Source organism: Silene latifolia, chromosome 3, assembly GCF_048544455.1.
Source record: "Silene latifolia isolate original U9 population chromosome 3, ASM4854445v1, whole genome shotgun sequence".
NCBI classification, from domain to species: Eukaryota; Viridiplantae; Streptophyta; class Magnoliopsida; order Caryophyllales; family Caryophyllaceae; genus Silene; species Silene latifolia.
This window is the reverse complement of record NC_133528.1, coordinates 47,544,042-47,551,904: the sequence shown is the minus strand read 5'-3', so window position 1 is coordinate 47,551,904 and position 7,863 is coordinate 47,544,042. Positions and strand designations below refer to the sequence as shown.

Genomic DNA, 7,863 nt, shown 5'->3' with positions numbered 1-7,863 from the left:
TTTCTAATAATGGGAGAGATTGAGGGAAAAGAGGGTAGTTGTATGTTGAGTAAGATCTAATCTCAGCCATCCATCTTAGATTAGATTAGTGGTTCAGATTTAGAGGGGTAACTCACCAAAAAAACCCAACTCATATGATCCTATATATATATGAGGCAAAGATCCGGTGAGTTTGCCACTTTTCGTGAGTTACCCCCGCGTATATATACAATTGATTAACAAATTAAAATTAATTGCTCACACAAACAATTCACGTCGCAGTACCTCCTTCTCCACCATTCTCTCCTTTCTCTCTCTCTTTACAAACAAAAACATCAACATCAACAAATCAATCAAAATCTTTCAGATTCATCAACAATCTCATCAATTCTTCCCAATTTTTTTTGTGATTTCAATCGATTACAGCAAATTCGTTCACAAATTCAATTACTTTAATTGAAACGATCAGTTTTATCTTCAATTAATAATGAAATTTCAGAAAACCGTAGGGTTATCAAATCAAAACGAAGGTATGAATATGTTACGATTTAGTAGCTAATAATCGAATAATTTCAGTGATTTTCATAGCTATTAGAGAATTAAAAAAAAAAACAAATACTAATCAGATTTTTGTGTTCTTTTTTTTCCGCGATTTTCTTTAAAAACTAGATGAGAATAACAAATACTCATCAAATTTCTGTCTTTTTACGATTTCATAATTAATCACATTAGTAAAGAACGAATTCAACAGAAAATTTGTTGATTACAACAAATTCTGATAAGATTTCATTATTTTTTGTAATTTGCAGGTGGAATGACGTTGAATAGGGATAATTGATGCTCCATGGAATAATTGACGTCATGTAATAGAATAACTGATGTTGTATGATAGAATAATTACGTTATAGTAATAAAATAACTTGTTTACTGAGAATAGTGTTCTCTGCTATGTATAGTTATTTTAATGTAGAAACTCAGTTATTGTAATAAAGAAACGTAGTTATTTTATAGTTAACTCAATTGTTTACTGAGAATAATGTTCTCTGGTATAGATAGTTATTCTAATGTAGAAACCCAGTTATTGTAATGTATAACTCATGTTATTGTATTGAGCTACAACTCAAATATAGTCAACTTTCTGCAACTCTGGTATTTGTAGTTATTGTAATGTAGAAACTCCGTTATTATAATGAATAAAGTCAGTTATTCTATATGTGATTCAGTTATTCACTCGTCAGTTATAGTTATTTTATAATCAAGTTATTTTACAATCCAATTACTTCTTGAGTGTTATGTTAAGTTATATTCTGCTTTTTGATGATTTGCATGTTGAATCATGATAGATGCGGATAATTGATATTCAATGGAAAAAATTGTGTATATACTTGGTCATTTTTTTGTTAGTTATCATTTTGTTTAATTGAATAACTCAGTTATTGTAATGTAGAAACTCAACTATTGTAATGTAGAAAACTCAGTTATTGTAATATAGGAAGTCTGGTATTTGTACTTAGTCCAATGTAAAAACTCAGTTATTGTAATGTAAGCACTCAATTATTGTAATGTAAAACTCTGGTATTTGTAGTTATTGTAAAGTAAAAACCCAATTATTGTAATGAGTAAATCGTGTTATTGTATTGAGAAGAAACTCAAATATATTCAAATTTATATCTTGTGCTTGTTTTCATATTGTTTAATTGCATAACTAGTCATTCTCGTTCAATCAATAATTGAGGTTGGAATGCATTAGCAAAATCTGAAAAATGAAATAATAATATATAACATGGTTAAAAAAACCACTTACTTTGATTATATAACTATTTTGTTTACAACACATTACACTTAAACATCTCCAACAAGTTATATCTATGCGTTTCAAATAATACATCTAACAATAGTAACATCACAAATATTACATATATTTATCTCTAATACAACGTTTAAAAGTATTTCTTCCAACGAGAACCGTGTTTTGCCGTTGTTTTCACGTTTCTTCCACCGATATTTCTTCCCAACGAGAACCATGTCTTGCCTATTGATGAGGAATGAACCAGCAGACAACAAAAGCTCACTGACAGAAATAAAAACAAAAATGGGGTAAGTTACAAATAACCATGTAACTGATATACAATAACTACCTATAAGTATTGAAATAACCGTAAAACCACTATAAAATAACTGCATATTTTACAGAAATAAAGCATAGTATTATAAGTTATAACCGACTACAAGCATATTATATAAGGCCACAATAATAACTCCAGATTGAAATAACTAAGTTAAACAATATAATAATTGAGATGTAATATTATTATAATCAACTTAAACGGATTATATAAGAAGACACCATCTTACAACAATTCTTATTTGAAACAACTAAGTAAAATAATACAATAACTAAGTTTGAATAATACAATAACTCGGTTAAAGCAATACAATAACTATTATTAACAGAATATATTCTAACATAGCAAACAAGAAGTAACTACAAAATACAATAACTGAGTTTGAATAATACAATAACTCGGTTAAAGTAATACAATAATTGTTATTAACAGATTAACCACAAAACCCTAGAAATTATCAAAGATACAAAAACGCAATTGAACTAAAAAAAAACTACTCAAACACCTTACAACCAACATGAATATGTACAAAATCATTTAGAATTCTCATATCAAACTCAAAACTCTATAAATTATTGGGGGAAAAAAATGAGAGAACAAGTAAATTTAACAACAAAGACATAAGTACAAACGGATATACAACGAATTAACGAAAATGAAACGGATATTAGATAAGAGCGATAATGAAAACACACAAATCAGATCTAGAAAAACAAAATTAGTACTTACCTATAGTAAAACTGAAGAGAAATACAAGGATGAAGCGAAAGAGACGACGAAATCTCGTTAATTGATGATGAATTTGAACGATTTGTAGCCTGCAACTTGAGAGAATTTCATGAAGATTGAATTTAATAATTTATACGTATTCTTTTTTTTTTTTGTTCTGAATTTTTAGATGTGGAAGGAGGAGAGAGAGTGATTTTTTCTAATAATGAGGGAGATTGAGAAAAAAGTGGATTTTTATAGGTTGAGTAAGATTTAATCTTAGCCATTCATCTTAGATTAGATCAATGATCCAGATTCAGAGGGGTAACTCACCAATAATGACCCAACTCATATGATCCTACTTCTATATATAGGTGGGATCCGGTGAGTCTACCTATATATTTGAGTCCATGAGTCCATAAAACAATATCACGCACTATACAAAACAATATCACGAATTTTTTTTTTCAAAATTTTTTTTCAAATTTTTTTTTTCGATTTTTTTTTTGAATATAAGATGTGATATTGTTTAATTTAAAGTGTGATATTGTATCATGGACTCACGGACTCAAAAAGATAGGGTGAACTCATGTGATCCTAATTCTATATATATATATATATATATATATATATATATAAAGATTAAGTACCTCATTAAGGCACGTGTCATTTAAAATTCATCTCCAAATGTTATGTGTCACATGCTTATAAGTACAAAAATATAAAAAAAAAAAATATTAGTTACAAACAAAAAAAATTAATACAATTTTTTTTATTTTCCACTCACAACTTTGGCTATTAATTTATCATATGTAAACAAATACTTCTTCTATTTAATGGCATGTTTGTTAATCACCATTATTATACTTTATAATTATGTTATGATAATTTTTTACCTTCCCTTTAATTCACAAAACTTATCTTCTTCCCCCAAATAAATTGTTGAAATTAATGCTAGAATTAACTACAAAAATGATCTTATAAAAGTATCACACAAATCCTAATTTTTATTTTTATTAAAAAGTTGATAGGTAAAGTATACATAGATAACTAAATGAATTGTTTTGTTTTTTATCCTTATTGTATTTCTAATTAATCGTTAGAATCTAATTTAAAATTTCCCTAAAATTTATTATGACATGGCTCTAATCTATACAATATAAATTTACTAAACTAAACTTTTCATATATAAATAAAATATACTAAAAAGTCTTACAAAAATGTTATTATTATCATCATTATTCTTAACTTAATTGTGCATATTAAATATTTCATTAGTTAACAAATTCTAAAAGTGATGTGATGAGTAAAAATCGTACTACGAAAATAACCACCGCTACAATATTAAGAAAAAAAAAGACTAAGTACCTCACTAAGTCACGTGTCATCTAAAATTAATCTCCAAATACTATGTGTCACATGCTTATAAGTACAAATATATATAAAAAATATTAGTATCAAACACCAAAAAATAAATTAATACAATTTTTTTATTTTTCACTCTCAACTTTGGCCTTTAGTATACTTTGTCATTATGTTATGATAATTTTTTATCTTCCCTTTCATTCACAAAACTTCTAGAAACTTCTAATAACTATGTTAATATAGTTTAGCCATAAACTAATAAGATCTTACGCATGCATAACAAAAGGATACAAAGTAAGAAGAAATCGATTAATCTTACATTGAGGGCCGAATGGATTATACTAATCGGTCTCCTACAAAATTAGTCTTCTTAAGTAAATCCAAGTGCTCCAACAAAACCCTTAGATTCAATAGTAGAATCTACTCCTCAAGGATTGTGATACGTGCATTTTGTATAGTCTTTTTAGCCTATTTTAGCACGTATTTCCATGTACTTTTGTACTGTTTATATCGCATTATGCCCCGAATTGGCTACTTTGGTTCGTTTTGTCCGTTTTGTAGAAATGAACGTGAAACTAGTGGAATCGTACCATTTTCGTCCTACTTTGCATGCATTTTGAGGAGACGGGATTTTTCTTAGCGAGATCTTGCATTGGGATGCGTGAAGGAACGGTCTACGAAGCCGTCGGTTACGAGTTTGGAGCTGTTCAGAGGAAGAACGCTCGATCGAGCCCTTTTATTGGTCGATCGAGTGGTTTTTGTAGCTGTGTTGGTCGATCGAGTGGTTTGCTTTACTCGATCGATAGTGCTGGAATTGAAGGTTACTCGATCGACAACTATTTCTACTCGATCGAGTAGGTTGCCTGGAGAAGTATTCGATCGAGCTGTTTCAGACTGATCGATCGAGTGGTTTTGTCTTTCATGGGCTTTAATTAGTCCGTGAACTTGTTTTTAGTTATTGGACTTAGCATTTTTCTATTTAAACGTACAATAACTAGGTCATTAGGGATCTAATAATCTATTATCATTTTTTTTCATCTTTCACTACAAAAAAAACTGTGTTGCTTTTTCCTCTCTATTGTAACTTTTGCTTTCGGATTTTCTCGCTCGGGTTTAGTTGTTCTTTACGCCGGATTCTTGCGATTGTAATCTCTTACTCTCTTTTAATCTTAATCTTTCAATCATTTGCTTTAATTACTTGTTTTGTTCCTTTTTAATTCCTGCCCTAATCTTTATTTATGCAATTTCATTATTATTTCATTATGTTTAATGTTAGTTATTTCATTGTTATTAGTTTTGACAATATTAATAGCATGAGTAGCTAAATCATTTCATGTTGGGATTAGGGGATCTACGGTAGAAATGTGACGATGTAGTGAATAGGTTAGATGAATTATTTATGAGATTCTGTCCCCATGGCAATATAACTGTATTTACCGACTTAGTTGAGTGCACGCTTCTGAGTCACTCTTTTAATCTGGTTAAATTTAATCCTGGATCAGAAGATTGGACTAAATTGACCTACTATGAACAGTAGACTACCGTGACGAGGACGGAAGTTAAGTTAGTGGAAATCTCGGATAGAAAGTGGACCGGAAGGACCTTTCCATATCCGTCTCACATGTAATTTATCTAGACTATTTGCAATTGAGTCACTAGACTACCGTACTGAACCGAAGTCCTGACATGTCCCTTCTCTATTGATAGTTTATCTCTAAATTCTGCCTTCACTGCTCTTTCCTTGTTTCTCTTCCTTTTACACCTTTTAGTTTTGAAAATCAATTATAAACCCCCCATTTTGTGACCAAATAGACGGACCCTTTACAGATATCTTGCCTCCCTGAGGAGATCGACCTGACTTCCCTAACTATATAGTTAGTTTAGTTAGTTATTTTTCATAGGTATACGACTGCCCTGTCAAATTTTGGCGCCGTTGTCGGGGAGGCAATTGCCCTATCTGTTTTTGTTTCGTTTATTTTATCCGTCTCAGGGAATTCTTATTCCTTGAGACAGTTCTTATTTATTTTCTTTTAGTGTTGTGTATGCCCAGGTCAAACAGGTTGGAGTTAGTTTCAGCTGATTCTGAGCCAGAAAGACTATTCAGGCATAGACTCCGTCTGCAAAGAGAATCACGAAAGGAAGCCTTGAGTACTTTCGAACCCGAACTTCAGCATTTCCTATTTACAGAAGATCAATCTTTAGGTGAAGATAACCTCAGTTCTGTAAACCAACCAGTAAAGATGCCGAATATTGCAAGTCATTCGGAGCCTAAAGCATCATCTATTTCTAAGGGTTTCAATCTCCAGACTGAGGATGGGAATACTTTTGACATCCGTCCGTCCTATATCAATATGGTGGAGAGAAATCTCTTTAGAGGTGTGGCAGGTGAAGACCCGAGGAAGCATATAGAGGTATTTACGGACTACTGCTCTACTATCCCCGCCACAAAGGGGGTAACTCAAGACATGATTAAGGAGGTGCTGTTTCCTTTCTCTTTGACTGACTCAGCCAGGGAGTGGCTGACTGACTTGGACCGTACGGCCGTGGGGATCACAGACTGGGAGACCCTTGCTCTTGCTTTTTATAAGAGATATTTCCTTCCGCAGCGCACTAATCAGCTGAGGGCAAAGATCACTAGTTTCAAGCAGGTACCTGATGAAACTTTCTATGAAGCTTGGTGCCGGTTCAAGAGGTTGGTGAGGTCTCTTCCTCACCATGGTTTTGATCCGTGATTTCTGTCCAATCAGTTCTAAAATGGGTTGTACGATGACCACAGATCCATACTTGATGCCTCATCCAACGGAAGATTTCAAAAGAATGCTGATGATGATAAGGGATGGGCGATTATTGAGGAGATGGAGACCCATTGTGCCGATTATGGGAACCCGAGGGATGGTATTCGAACAGTTCACACGGTTGATAAGGCAGTCGAGGCTCAGCTGGAAGCCATGAATGCTCGTTTTGATAAATTGGAGCTGCATTCTGCTGGAGAGCCTCAGACGGTCCATATGCTTACTAGAGGGGAGACCGCCACATGTGAGAGGTGTGGGAGCAACGACGGTCACATTGCTGTTGGCTGTCTTACAGAGAAGCAACAGGTCCTTGCTTTTCAACAATACAGGCAAGGAGGGGGTTCCTATTATAATAACCAAGGGGAGGTCCATCCCAATCTGAGGTGGACAAGTCAAAATGTGCTCAATCCTACCCCTCCTCCGCAGCAGCAGCAGCCATATGTCCCTCCTCATAAGGCTCAACAAGGCTTTCAGAAGCCTCCTTCCTTTTCTACACCTAATCAAGGTGCATCATCCTCAGGTGAGGTGAGCGAGTTATCTGAGTTGAAGACGATGTTGCAGTCTTTGACAAAGCAATGGCAACTAAGTGACCAACAGAAAGATGCATCCATCAAGTCACTTGAAACTCAAGTTGCCCAGTTAGCCGCGAACCAATCCACGAGGAAGCAGGGTCATTTACCACCACAAGCTGATAAGAACCCACACGAGACGGTGAATTTAATAAATTTGAGAAGCGGTCGTTCATATGAGGGACCGGAATTGTTGAAATCAGACCCGAGGAAGGTAATTACTGCTGATGAATAGTGCACGGTTGAAGAAAAAGAGCTGACGAGTAGCTGCTGGTCTACTCACTTCCCCAGTTTTCAGGCTTGTTTGGGGAAGTTCGTGTTTTG

The 7,863-nt window shown here is 33.3% G+C and overlaps 1 non-coding gene across 1 annotated transcript; it reads right to left on the bottom strand.

Annotated features, from left to right (window-relative positions):
* Positions 1-6,794: 6,794 nt before the first annotated feature.
* Positions 6,795-6,900, bottom strand: LOC141650146 (small nucleolar RNA R71). The gene has a single exon (XR_012546200.1). It is a non-coding gene; the product is annotated as a small nucleolar RNA R71 (small nucleolar RNA).
* Positions 6,901-7,863: the final 963 nt, after the last annotated feature.